At 42.4% G+C, this 13,563-nt stretch overlaps 1 protein-coding gene across 9 annotated transcripts in view; it reads right to left on the bottom strand.

Annotated features, from left to right (window-relative positions):
* The window catches only part of IKZF1 (IKAROS family zinc finger 1), a 73,119-nt gene extending 63,806 nt beyond the window's left edge, over window positions 1-9,313 (bottom strand). The window contains exons 1-2 of one of the 9 annotated variants that reach the window (XM_035318629.1): window positions 9,016-9,302; window positions 8,218-8,429 (exon numbers count right to left, since the gene is read on the bottom strand). The gene's annotated coding sequence lies outside the window, so the exon portion shown is untranslated. Of the gene's footprint in view, window positions 1-4,305; window positions 4,325-8,217; window positions 8,430-8,854; window positions 8,874-8,929 lie in introns of those variants that run through there. The other 8 variants (XM_035318639.1, XM_035318638.1, XM_035318634.1 and 5 more) reach the window with 8 other exon arrangements.
* Between the last annotated feature and the right edge of the window lie 4,250 nt (window positions 9,314-13,563).

Genomic DNA, 13,563 nt, shown 5'->3' with positions numbered 1-13,563 from the left:
GATACCAGATCTTTGTGTTTAGGAATCCAAAGAGCTTCAAAGTTTGCTTCCTTACTGAAAGGGCTCCCAGATTCCCACCAGAAATATATAAAACCATTTCTTCAAGTCTTTTCAGACGCAGAACTCAAACCTGTATGTTTTCCTCTTCACAATTCAAATACCAGATCACAGATAAAGCTACTCTAATGTTTTGGAAAAAGAATCAAATATTGCTGTCCTAAGCTATTGAGCTAATTAATAATAAACACACACTAAAGCTGAAAGGCTATGCTGATTTTGTTTTAAACAAAGGAAGCACCTTACTGACCATGATCACACAAAAGTTTTGGATTTAAATTAGCCAGCATTTGTCCAGGTTTTGTAGCATCCTGAGCCCAAAAGAAAATTTACACTTGACTGATTTCCCTCCTTGCAACTCCCTGCAACACAACTTGTGCTATGTCTTAAGCATATGTCAGAGAAGGTCCCATGAATCACAGGCACTGCTTCACTTACTCCAAATGTAAATTACATCTGGAAGTAAATTTGGGACCTTTTAGGATTCTGTGTGTAAATAGGATAAAGTCATTGCAAGGTCAAGATTTTCCAATCTATCAGAATACAAGAAATTAATTATTTGCAAGTCTTAGTTTATTATTTCATCTCCTGGTTTATGATGCAAATTCAAAAGTAAACCTTTCTGGGAAAATGAATGCTTAGCATTTATGCAGTGTATTATCAATTCAAACAAATATATATAAGCATATCAGTCCTTCTACAAACCCTACCCTCTGAAGGCCAATGAAATAATTCAATGAGATGACCTAATCCAATGCCAAAGACTAACTATTATGTTTTCTTCTTTGTTTATCAGCTATGTAGTTACTGACTTCTCTGCAAAAAGATGTGCTTGACACTCAGCCCAGTGGCATTACGGTATGGACATTAAGTCACCAATTTAGTCATTTGTAGAGTTCGTTTGGACTTATATCAGCATACCTAAACTCAGAGCTGTCCTTCCATCTATATATAACTCTACTTCTGGTGCTGCAAGGAGTACATAAATGCACACCACGTCCTGCTGCATGTTTCCTGCTTGTAGGTGTAGCCTTTGAGTAAACAGTAAGGTCCCTGAAGGAACAATTCTGTCTTGCGTACACCTTTCAGGCGCACGCACAATTTTCCACAATGCCTTAGAGCAGAGAACAGGAGCTTTTGAGAAGTTTGGAGGGGGGTGAGAACTTTGTGCTGAGGACCTGTGTTCTGCAGGTGCCTTTGGAGGCACAGAATGAGTGTGGAACACACACTCTCTAGCTGCGCTAGCTCTGGGTTAAATGTGATAAAACAGAAGAGCAACCTGGCCAACCCCAGCCTTGCTTCCATAGCCCCGGTGGGGAAATGGCTGATTTCGCAACCCCAACTTGAGCAAGCAGCCTGGCAGCAGGAAAAGGGACTGCTCGCACAGGTCGCTGGAGTGGCTAGCTCTGGCCGAGTGCTCGTGTGAGAAAGCGTCTCCTCTTTGTGGTCTCTGACGCGTCTCATTGGCTCCTAGTCATGTAGGCCATGGCTTTGGCAAACAAAAATCCAAACCAGCAAGCAAAAACGTAAAACCCCAACCCACTTTACAACCTAATCTGAAGCAAAACTCTGAAGACGGGTCCTAGATTCAACCTCCCATGTCAGGTGAAGAAGTTGAATAAAGAAGTAAATAAAACAAAATCAGGCAGCAGCTTGGAAAACATGGCACCAGCTGAACACTTATAGCACATAGTGTACCCCATGGCAGAATTTGCACATTAACAACAGGTGATAAGGTCTATATACGCTGCATCATCAGATTTTTGTTTTTAAGCTGGGAGTTGTGTCTACCTGCAGACCTTTAATACAGCTGCATTTCTCATTGCATGGTCAGATGGCCTTGAAACAAGCACCTTTCATCCACTGGAGCTGATGGGTTTGAAGTAATAACCAAGAGACCAAGAGAGAGGATGCATAAAGACAGCCCTGTAGAAATATTTATTCTTGAGCTTCCTTTTTTTTTTTTTTAAAAAAAAAAAAATACATAATGTAACTTTTTTTTCCATAGACTTTTACCTTCACATATGACTTTTACCTACTACAAACGACTGAGCACAAAACAGGAAGGCTGTCAAATGCGGGTGAAAAGTAGTATGTATTGCACAACCAGTGGAAATACTTGAAAATTACTAGAATCCTACAAACTAGTTTTAATTAAAAGTGTTCAATATCTCAGCAAGCAGCTGATAATTAGCTTTATTATTGTAATTTAATATGCTAGACTTCACAATCTCTGTGAATGACTCTACTTTAGAACCATTTTAATTCTATTTTTAATTTCCGCCTCATCACACAGCTCAATGTAAATAATAACTACAAAGATGGGGGGTGGTCCTTTTCTGAAAACTAAAAACAGAGAGTCACAATTAGCACTTCAGTGTTCTTCCAATGCTGTTTTAAAAACACCCCCCAGGTCTTTTAAAAGATTGCATTAAAAATAAAAAAGATTAAAACTAAGTGGATCATTTTTTTCTCCCTTTATTCCTCTCCCTCTCCATTAATTCCATATTCAGAGTTTTCTATGAAGTCTAGGGAGATGTTTAGTTTATTCAATCACTTCTCTATTCCTGCCTAGTGTAAATTCTGGTTAACTACATGAACTGACAATACAATTATAAGCATACAGTCAAATTTCAATGGAGAGCTCCTGTCTGCAAAATGAAGGGAGATCTGTAATTCAACACACGAGATTAAGAAAAGAACTCTGCTAACAGTACAGATTTGAAACATTTGTATGTCTGGCACATGTAAAATTAATTTCCATGTTAGTGAACAATTGTGAGGGTGTAAAAAAAGTTGTCTCGGAGGTCCTACATAATTCTCAGTTCTTTGGGGATTCTTTGTACAAGCACTGACAAATGATAAAAAGTGTATCTTGTATGCATGTTTGTGTTTTCCATATGTACTCCTTCTAACATTCTACTGTACTGACCCATATTTTTGTAACAATTTATAGTTAAAGGGGATTTTTAAAAGGTCTTTTAGTGACTGTGTGCAAATGGCTGGACTCGATATCCTTGCAAATATGAAAAAGGTTCTTCCTTCTAGTTTTTGAACTGTAACCAATCATTAAAATTAGTTGCACAATATGAGAAAAATATGAAGGTAATTTTCCTAATTAAGGCCACGTATTATTAACTCATTAAACTCTGTCACCTTTTTTCTTGATTTTTAGTGAAGAAAAGAGAAATAAATTCGCCATGACAGGGAAAATGCACACATTTCCGTCATACAAATAAACTGACTAAAAAAGGTGAGATGTGTAAATTGAGACACTCAATCTAAGAACACGGCATGTTCTCCAGTGACCAAACAGAGCTCTTGGATATTCTTCCAGAGCTCTCACTGGAGAGAAAGCAAGTAGCAGATGCAAAACTGAACTTTTTGTATTCATGTATGTACATAGGTACGGCTTAAAAGCAGGGGATGTCTTTAGCAATGTATATCTAAATATGCAGCTGAGAAAAAATAAAAGGATCTCTTTATGTCTCGAATTGTTACTGCTGAGTATCCCCAACAATATATCAGTAGTCGATTTGTCCAAATTATAGGAGGTTTCAATAACTCTGCTTCACAATCTCAGAATTGCTTCCTAATTTCTATCCAAACTGTTCAAGCTGTTACGAATTATTAAAGGACATTATCAGCCTGAATAAGCATATTAAAGATCTGTGTGATTTTTTTTTTTTTTTCCAAATAAACCTAAAAATAACTCCTAAAATTACTATAATTGAAATGAATTAGCAAGTTTCTCCACACTACATTTTTCAGTTAACTCATTTTGCTTTTGCAAATATTTTGGACCCAATCCACTACTGACAATTCCAGCTTTATATTGCAATTACTCCACTGTTCTCAGTGAGTTGACACAAGCGGAAAAATGAAGCAATGCAACAGGGAATCAAACCTATCATACAGAACAAGTTTTTCTTTTACTGAGAAAGCTAGAGCAACTGGGATCAGAAGAAGAAATTTAAATAATTCGGATGTGATATATTTCAAAATAAGCTAAAGAAGTAGTAGACACTTCCCATATTAAAATCAAACAAACAAACAAACAAACAAACAAAACAATTCCAGTGTGAATGCTCTTCAAAACTGCAATCTGAATGGCCCTTTGAAGCATTTATACCAGAAGCACGAGTGTGCCACGCAGGTCCCAAACCTGCATTGTCCCATCCACGTGAATTTTCAGTGGTACAAATAAAGTTAAGAACATGCACATATCTGTCCAGGTCTAGGACCTACCTTTGCAGTCACCACACTGCCTTGGCAGTGACCTACCCAGTGCAAAAAACCTGCAGCCTCTTCTTGTCCATGAGCTTAAAGCATTGAGGAAGGTGGGTCTTAAAGGAAAAGGGTGAGGCAAGCGTTGTTGGGTTTTTAATAAAGATTCATCACAGCACAGCCTCCGGGGCTAACATAATGCTGTTTAAGTTTAGGGAGCAAACAAAACTCTTGCTAACTCCGAGCTGATGTTATATTTATGTATAGATTACAGTCTTAGGGACAACGCACCGCGGCTGACCTTAGAAGCAGGGAGTTTCCCAGCTGAAGTCAGTTTCGCTGGATAGTCACTAGGGAGGTGAAACTTGTGCAGCCTCCTTGAATGAGTGGAAGGTACTTAAAGTAGCCTCCTGTTTAAAAACTGACATCAAACTGAGAAGACCAAGGCTGCCTGTTTTGCCTCAGATGGAATTCAAACTTTTCTCTAAATGCTGTAGCTCTCCAACAGGAAAATAGATTAAAAAAATATATAAATCTTTGGATCAAAGAAAAAATGCCAGTGAGGAGTAGATTTTTCCTCTTTTGACTCCTGCGTTGTGTGGCAGGCACTGAAAAAAAAAATCCCAAAGAATCATATCCCCAGAAAAACTGACATAACTGACACATAACAAAACTGACAGGTGAGTCCTCACCTCCCACTTTTCAACTAATGCAATAGATTCCAGGTATTCTTCTGAATGTATCTAGCAAAAACAGTTAACCATCTGATGTTTTTCCAGCAGTGCAACCTCCTCCCCCTTCTTTTTTGATTCTGCGAAGAAAATGTTCCCAAACCTTTCATCTGGATGATCTTATACATCCCAGAAAAGTGGGGTTTGTCGATTTGAAAGGGAATTCCACGGGAGTCCGTTACAATGTCGGCAACATATCCCTCTCTATGCTCATAAAGATGACAACTTTTTCTAAAGACCCCATTGTTGCTACACTGCATTTTACTACTTTATTATGTTTTCTTCAGTCTAATTCTATTACTTTTAATAATAGTAGAACATAATGACTGGTCAAAATGTAATCAAGTACATATGTGAATCTTGACTGGAAAACAATAAAATTCACTGTGGACCCAGCTCTTTTTACACATAAAACATATAAATAAAATCCCACAAGTCCTCAGTGGAAGTTTTTCCTGACGAGGAGCCACACAATTAGGCTGTGATCCATGACTTTTGATATCCTCTGGACTTTAAGGAAAAAAAAATGCCAAAAATGATCTGCCAGATCTAGCATACAATTCATTATGCCCTTCCTCATTTTCTGTTGCTTAAATACAAACTGGACCCATTTCCTTGTTTTCTGTAAGATTGCACTATTAGTGTGAGAAGTACCTAAGCTCAAATAAAATTTCTGGAAATTTTTTTTGGCTTTGTTTTGCAGTTATCTAATTTTAACGATGAGAAACAAGTTTTGCATTGTTGTAAAACTCTGTGGATGGATTCTGCACTTACATTTCTGCATAGCTATGCAGTGCAAGTGGCAAGCAAACCAAGTTTTCGGTATTAGCCTCCGCAAGGGAAAGAAAAACTGCTACGGTAACACGGGGATGGAGACTATTGCATTTTTATTGCACGCTGCATAGAACACAAATGACAAAGGCGTCATTCGTGCTTGCATAATGGGACACACCACCAGACTATTCCCAGAGCGAGCACAGGCAGCCAGGAGCCCAGGTGGGAAGTCACAGGTGTATGACCAGCTTCTCTCCGCTGTGACCCCTGCGCGTGACCTACAAAAACCCATCAGCTCATGATGCTCATGGGGACTTGGGCAGCCAGCCTGAGATGTACTTGGCTGGGACAAACGATGTGTATAGGAGCAATGCCTAAGGTCCTCCAAGTTATCGTGGGCACAAAGGGCAAGGAGATAAGCCATCCCCGTGCCCAGTCTTCCCATCGTTGTGTTGGGTCAGAGAGATCCATGATCACATTCCTCACTGGGGTCCACCGGTCCTTCTGGGCTGAGTTAGGACAGTAGCAAAATCCCATGTTATACCTCTGCCTGCCTGCTACTTCCCCTGGAAGTCATACCCAGAAGGTGGGGGATTCTCTGAGATAAACAGAGAGCATTAACTTTGAAACCCTGGCTCCTGAGGATGACCAGCACTGGGCTTCCACTGACCTCTGTATGGATCACTCAGATATTCAAAGTGGATAAGCCTGCTTTCTCCTGGCTTTTTACCTTAAATTCACCTCCTCTTAAGGGATATCATTTCTATTTCTTATTGTTTTTAGACTAGCAGTATATTGAGTTCTGGGTTTAGATTAATGTACTCCCCCCCCGCCCGAACATATGGATAGTCACCAATTTTAATATTTGTGAGAAAGTCTTTAGGGCTGGAAGCAAGTCTGGGATAATAGAAACATGAACTAAGGAAAGTGCAGAGCTCTGCAGTATTTTGGACACTTCCCCATACAGTTCTGCTAAGGACAGCTATCATTTTAAGAGTACTTGTACATCGTCTACGCTTGGTTTCTCATGTCCACATGCTGCAGTTTCAAAGGCTTTGATACAGCAATAAGGCAAAAAGCTCATCATACTGCAGCTTGGAAGAGCTTTGTTCAGAATTGAGGTGTCCTTTGGGGTGGGTGGGCAGGGAGGAAAGGAGCAAGTGGGGATATATTGCAGTCTCAGCGGTATAGCTCCAGTCAGTTTAAAAACAAACATTTATGAGTTAAAAATCAAATGAAAGCATGTCAATAAAAAGAGGCTCCTCCATGGGAGAGGTGGCACCTTTTGGAAAAGGCACATAGGATGAACTACTGTTTGCCACTGTTATATTAACCCATGAAGAGGAATATTGGGCCTTTGCATGGTAACTTAAATCTATTTTCACTTTTTGTCTTAAGTTTTCTCTCATTAGAGATTAAAAGAAGAGTAAGAATAAGCAAAATTAGTTAAGGGTAAAACTGTGATCTGGGAAATTCAGAAGCAACTACCCTTTCATATAAGCAAGCCACTCCATCCTCAAATTTCTCCATTTCAGGAAAACTCCCAGTCCCTTAAACTATGCGATTCACCAGCAAGGCGAGAGCAGTGCAGCAAGCTGGTCACAACATCCGCCTGTAGAGCTGATTCAGATAAAGTCTTTCAAAGTATTTGGAAGGATTCTCACTGCAATATATTAAAAAATTTTCACTACATTTCAATTATTATTTATAATGTTTAACAGACAGACATACTATCTAGTACTCCCTTGTGCATGCGAGTAACTACTGATGTGATCAGTCAACTGAAAGCTAGCAGAGTGTGTCTTTTAAAGGATTTGACCCTTACAATGCACTGCAGCCTTTAATTTTAAAACTGGATTATTAAAGTTTAGCAAATGGGTTGTAAAGGTGAAGGCATGAATTATAATCAGGATTAGATACCTTTTTGTTTTGGACTGCTGGACAATAAATGCATATGCACAAAACCTCTTTAGTGTCTACCTAATGAAAAGAAAACTATCTGGTCAGGAAGGTCTCTCCTAACTTCTCATTCCTGCACAAAATCCCGTGAAAATGCTATTTGCACTTCTATTTGTGAACAGACCTGATTCAAGGAAAGAAAAACAAGAAGAAAAACGAAAGAAAAGAAAAGAAAAGAAAAGAAAAGAAAAGAAAAGAAAAGAAAAGAAAAGAAAAGAAAAGAAAAGAAAAGAAAAAAGAAAATAAAAAAGAAAATAAAAGAAAAGAAAGACAACACTACCGTCCTTTACAGTCATTCACAGAGTTGAAGCTAGTGGCCATGCTAGTCTGGGAACTGTTGCATTCCACAAAACATCACTTTCCTGAGAACATTTGCAAACCTAAGGCACAAATGTTTCCCGACACAGTGCTCTCGCCATCCCAACTTGTAAGAACCGCGTGCGCAGAGCGTCTGGCAGCGCTACCCTACCTTCTGGACCACGGCAGGAAAGTAATCCAAGAAGCAGTCCGTCTCTTGAGGCGCAAAATTAAAAGTTTCCTCGGAAGCCAGTGCCGCGGCGGGCAGGGCTCGCACACTGGGTGCCTGCGCGCATCTTCTCCAGCAGCGCCGGCAGAGCGGGGCAGCCGCTGCACGGGGCTGGGGGTGGGGGGCGGGGGGGACCCCGCGGCGGAGCCCCCCGGCTGGGTGACAAGGGACAAAACTTGTGGCAGCGGCTCCCCCTTCAGCTGTGCTTCCCTGAAATGCCCCGCTAATTTGGCAGGTCCCCGGGATGAGGCTGCCGGAGCAGAGCCACGGGGGCTGAAAGGTGGGGAGAGGGGGGAGGATGGGGAGATGATGGGAGATGATGGGAGATGGAGATGGGGAGATGATGGGAGATGGGGAGATGATGGGAGACGATAGAAGATGATGGGAACAGGGGCACCTCCGCTCGGCTCCGTGAAAGCAGCGCTCCCGGAGCCAGCGCCTCCGCTCCCCGACGGCGTTTTAAGCCAAAAAAAAAATAAAAAAAAAAATAAAAAAATAATAAAAAAAGACGGGATGGGGGAGGCAAGGAAGGAAAGCAGAGGGAGGGAGGGAGGGAGGACAGACGGACGGACGGACGGACCTGCCTACCGGGCTCTGCTGCCCCCCCAGCCTCCACCCCCCCGCCTTCACCCTCCCACCAACTTCTCCCCGGTACCTTTGGGGTCCCCGCTCCCCCCGGCTGGGTCGGGGCTGCGGGAGGCAGCGGGGAGTGACTCCGGCGCCGGATCCGAAGTAACTCACCGAAAAGCGGTGCAAAAGCCGGGCGCCGCGACGCAGACCCTGCAGGGCGCTCGGGGGGCACGGCGAGCCCGGGGGAAGCGGCTCACATGCTCGGCGGCTGAGCGCAGCTAGCGGCCGTGCAGGATCGGGCCCTCGTCTTGGCCGTGCCTCAGTTCCTCATCTGTGAGAGGAGGACAATAATACTTCCTTTCTCACATCCTATCCTCATCTGTGCGCTCATGGTACAGAACCCATCTGCGTGTGGGTAACTTTACGCGTGTGAGTAACCTCGGTGACTTGCAAGGGACAGGTTGGAGATGCAAAGAGAGGCAACATGTAAGTATCCGAAAGGTGAGGGCCCTGTACTGTAAGCTTTTCCAAACAGCTCCCTTACTAAAATTTTATACTGTGTGACAAAGTAAGGTCTCCAAAACAAAGCCGGGCTGCTTTCAGAACAGCAGGAGCAGGGCTGCACCTGGGGGTTTACCGCAAGCACTCCTTCCCCTTGAGAAGCTCCACAGACACAACTGCTGTGTGTGCACGGAGTGGGTGATACCCGTGTGAGCTCCCGGAGAGCCAGGTATGCTCGGGTGCTTCTCAGTTTTTTAAGCAGTGGTTTTCCTCACTGCATCTTGGCAAAAACACAGAGCCCTCCTTTTATCACCGCTCGTGAGCAGACCTTATGGGTCTCACAGGGTCAAAACCCAGAGCCAAATTCTCCTCTTATTTATTCCAGAAGACCCCCACATGTTTCAGCAGGTTTGCATATAGGGAAACAGGAGTGTTTGATCTGTAAAATCACACCCAGGCATTTAAAAGGAAGGAAGAAAGAAACATACAAATTCAGGAAAAGGTGCCACCGTGCCCTAAGCAGTTAGTACCTTTCTCCAGGATATCCAGAGGGCTCTGCCTCGGCGAGATTGAGGAACACGGGCAGGGAGAACTTGGCTGACCTCCCTCTTGGAAACTGGAAGCTGGTTAACTCAAGGACGCAGCAGCTTTCCCCAGATGCACGTGTCCTGCCCGGGTATTCTGAAGTGGAAGGACTGATATCTCACAGGAGAGCTGTGCTTGCAGAAGCTGTTTGAGGCTTTTCTGCCTTCCAGCTCCCACAGAGCCCACAGGCCAGCGGTTCTGAGCCTGCCCCAGCTGACGGGGGAAAGCCGATTCAGCACACACTCTTAAAGGCAGATTTCACACTACACAAGCCACACTTTCTCGTTAAGCATTTTACAAGAATGTTTAAGGCCAGAATTAAGTTTCTGGACACAGGCAAGATGAGCCTGCTGAAGTTATATCTTGTGAGATGTCTAGCATCTTCCACATGTCACTGTGCTGAGGTTTGTTATTGGCAAATAGGAGCTGTCAGGACTCGGAAGATCTTGTGAGGATCCCTTAATGGCTGAAGCCCATGGGAGTTACTAGCTGCTGGCAGGCTCCTAGCTGGAACAGCAGTGGTGGATGCCTGAGGAGAACCACAATGTCTCAGTGATGTCAGTTCAAGCAGGTCTGCTGAGCTGTAGGTGCAGATATACACTCAGACCCTTGCCTTAGGAGCCAGTCATCTTTCCTGCAGTCATTTTTCCTGCAGTATTTCCACTGATATCACCGGGAATTGTGTATGAGCCAAAGCGGGTTGCAAAGGATATAAGGTAGGGCAATGCATAGGGAAAAGGACAACTGGCCTTAGAGTCATCTAACATGTTACCAGCTAAAAGTTCTCAGACCAAACCTACTACAGACATTTTCCCATTGCTATCAGTTCTGTTGTGGGAAGCATCTAACATGGTTGTACAGTCAAAGCTTTTCTTCAGATTCTTTCCTAATTCCAAATAGTAATTGTTATTGCAGGAGGTACAATGTTTCTATTGAAGTGTATTACCATTCTCCATTCATTGCTTTATTAAAGCAGTCTTACCAAACAGTCCTCAAAATGGACAGCGTGTTGCATTCATGCTGCTTCAGTCCATTGTCAGGCCAGCGATGAGGAGGAGGAAGCAGAAAAATAAACCAGAAGTGTTATAAACAGAGAATCAGCAGAGAAGCTTTATGCACAGATCATTCACATTCTTTATAACAACTGGAATGCAGCTGACAGGTGCTCCTGCTCCTGTTGCTGCTCCACTGCGAGATTTATGTTCCAGTCCTAATTTTTCAGAGGATGGCCTGGGCACAGTGTCCATGGGATTCACTTGCAGGATTGTAAACTTATTGGGTGAGTAGTTCTCATTCAGTTCAGAAAACAGAAGTTCTAGTCAAGATGAGCATGGTGAAGGTTTATCACCTGAAACATGCTAAATTTCCAGAGGCACAAATGGGTAATGGATGGTGTTTTTTACAGCCAGAAATCTCCCTCAATGAATTCTACCATAATGCTAAGTGTGACCAGCTTTGTTCCACAGTCTTTACTCTATGTAGTGCCCAGAGACTCTAGTTAATAGGTGTCACTGTTTCCATTCCACATAATGTCTAACATTTCATAGATCTTCTTTTGTTTATAGATTTTTAATCCATTATACCACAGTCTCAGATTTTTGAGTTCAGCAAAATACTCCTTCACCTTTTAGCAAAGCTGTAATGCTTTTACAGCACTAGCATCTCAAAGGTCCACGATTTCCTCTTCTTGCACGCCATGGGAAATACCACCTCTGCTACTGACACATAAATACAAAGTGTCAGAACCAAAGTCTTCTTCCTTTTGCATCAATTTGATTTTGTCATTTTCCTCCTTGCACTTCTGTGCCAATTCCTCACTGTATTGCTTACTGACCTCTCTCAAGCCACCTTATATTGGATTCCACCTGTCCTTTTCTTGATCTCTCACATCATTCTGGTTTTATTATGTATATATAGGAATTTTGAGCAATTGCCTCTAGGCTTTTTTCCACAAAACATGTCTTCACAGACTTCCTCAAACTCAGCTGCAAGTCCCTGTTTCTGTGTTTTCCACTGACTTCTACCGTAACATTTTTTTTGGGAATCACCTGTGTACAATTAGAATGCCCCTCTACTGCTGTACCTGGGCCTCTCTTTCAATTTGTTCTCTTCGAGCTTCTTATCTAGAACACAGAGGAACTCTTAGTGCCTTATGGACACTACCACAAACACAGAATAAATAATTGTTATAATAAGGCAAGAGAAATATGAATGACAGTTGATCAGATAGGTGAGATTTTAATCTGCATGAATTAGAAGGTGGAAAGAGAGAAAAATTAACACTGTCATCACTGGCCTTGTTAAATTCCTTCAATTTTAAGAATATGATATGCTAATAAATGAGTTTTTCTATTTTAAGAAAGTTTGAAGAATATATTACAGCAAGGAAATGTACCAGGCTGAATATGACTGCACACATATTCTGGCGCCAAGGACAGCTACATGTTGTATGAGTGCTGAGTGAATGAATGAAGTGGAACCATGAAGCTTAATGAAGTTTGCTATTCAGCAGAGTCTCAAGTTTATGATTATACTGGAATTAAACACTTTATGTGCGTACACATGCACACAAACAAAACACTTGGAGCATACACAGGACATCATCAGCCCCACGCATTGTATCACACCACTGGTTGAAAAGCTTCCTCTCTAAAACTTGCTGCTTGTAGTCACATCTGGACCACAGCTCAATGCAGACCCAGTACCCCTCTGTGAGCTCCCATTAGCATCCAGCCTGTTTTCTCCACATTTTACAGGCCGAACTCTGGCATTTCCACACAGAACAGCTTTGGCAAGTTGAACAGCCTGTCTCTGGAACAAGTGGCCAGTGGGCCTGTCAATGGTGGTGATAGGAGCCAGCCATACCACCACTCCATTTCCTCACACAGGCACTCAGGAATTACTGCTGGCTACATCCAAGCAGTACCCAAAGGCACTGGTTAACAGGTGTCACTTTCCTACGTGCTGTTCCAAGGAATTTGCTGTCTTCTCAGGCAATGTGAACTACCTACCCTATCTAGCAAAGTGGGACATCCTCACTTACAGTCACCCTAGATTACAGTCCTGCCAGTCCTGTCAGGGTGTTGCTTACAGCTGTAACACCCATGTGCTGGGGCAAGAGAGGAGGATTTGATTTACTTACACAGTAAGAAAGTGCTGACTCCAGAAGTAGAAGCAGTTGGCACTGATGTTACCAACAGCAATCTCAGCTAGGATACAAGTGAAGAGTTGCCCGAACCACTCTTCCTGCTTCAAAGTTACTCTGCATATAAAAACATGGCATGTAGGGTTTAATCTCATGTAACTGAAACCAATATTCTGACTCTCTGTTTTGAAATGCCCCCTATGGCCTATGGAAAAAAAAGTTTTCCTGCTTCAGCTACTATAAATGATAGGTCAAGTTTATACTTATTTTCTGTAGTTCGTTCTACATAGAATATACAAACAATTCTACTTAGAGTTTCACCTGGAGGCAGCTACTGAATCTGAGTGGTTGCCAGGGTTAAAAGTGAGATTTCCAAGGTTAAAAGTGAGAACTGAAATACCTTAGAACAGGACTGCAATCATTTCTATACTAATACATATCACCTCGGTTTCCAGAACTCTCTGACCCGACATGAAGGAGAACATGAC

The sequence above is a fragment of the Oxyura jamaicensis genome, chromosome 2, assembly GCF_011077185.1.
Source record: "Oxyura jamaicensis isolate SHBP4307 breed ruddy duck chromosome 2, BPBGC_Ojam_1.0, whole genome shotgun sequence".
In the NCBI taxonomy this organism is placed as follows: Eukaryota; Metazoa; Chordata; class Aves; order Anseriformes; family Anatidae; genus Oxyura; species Oxyura jamaicensis.
Note: the sequence above shows the minus strand (reverse complement) of the source record. Positions and strands in the feature narration are given on the sequence as shown.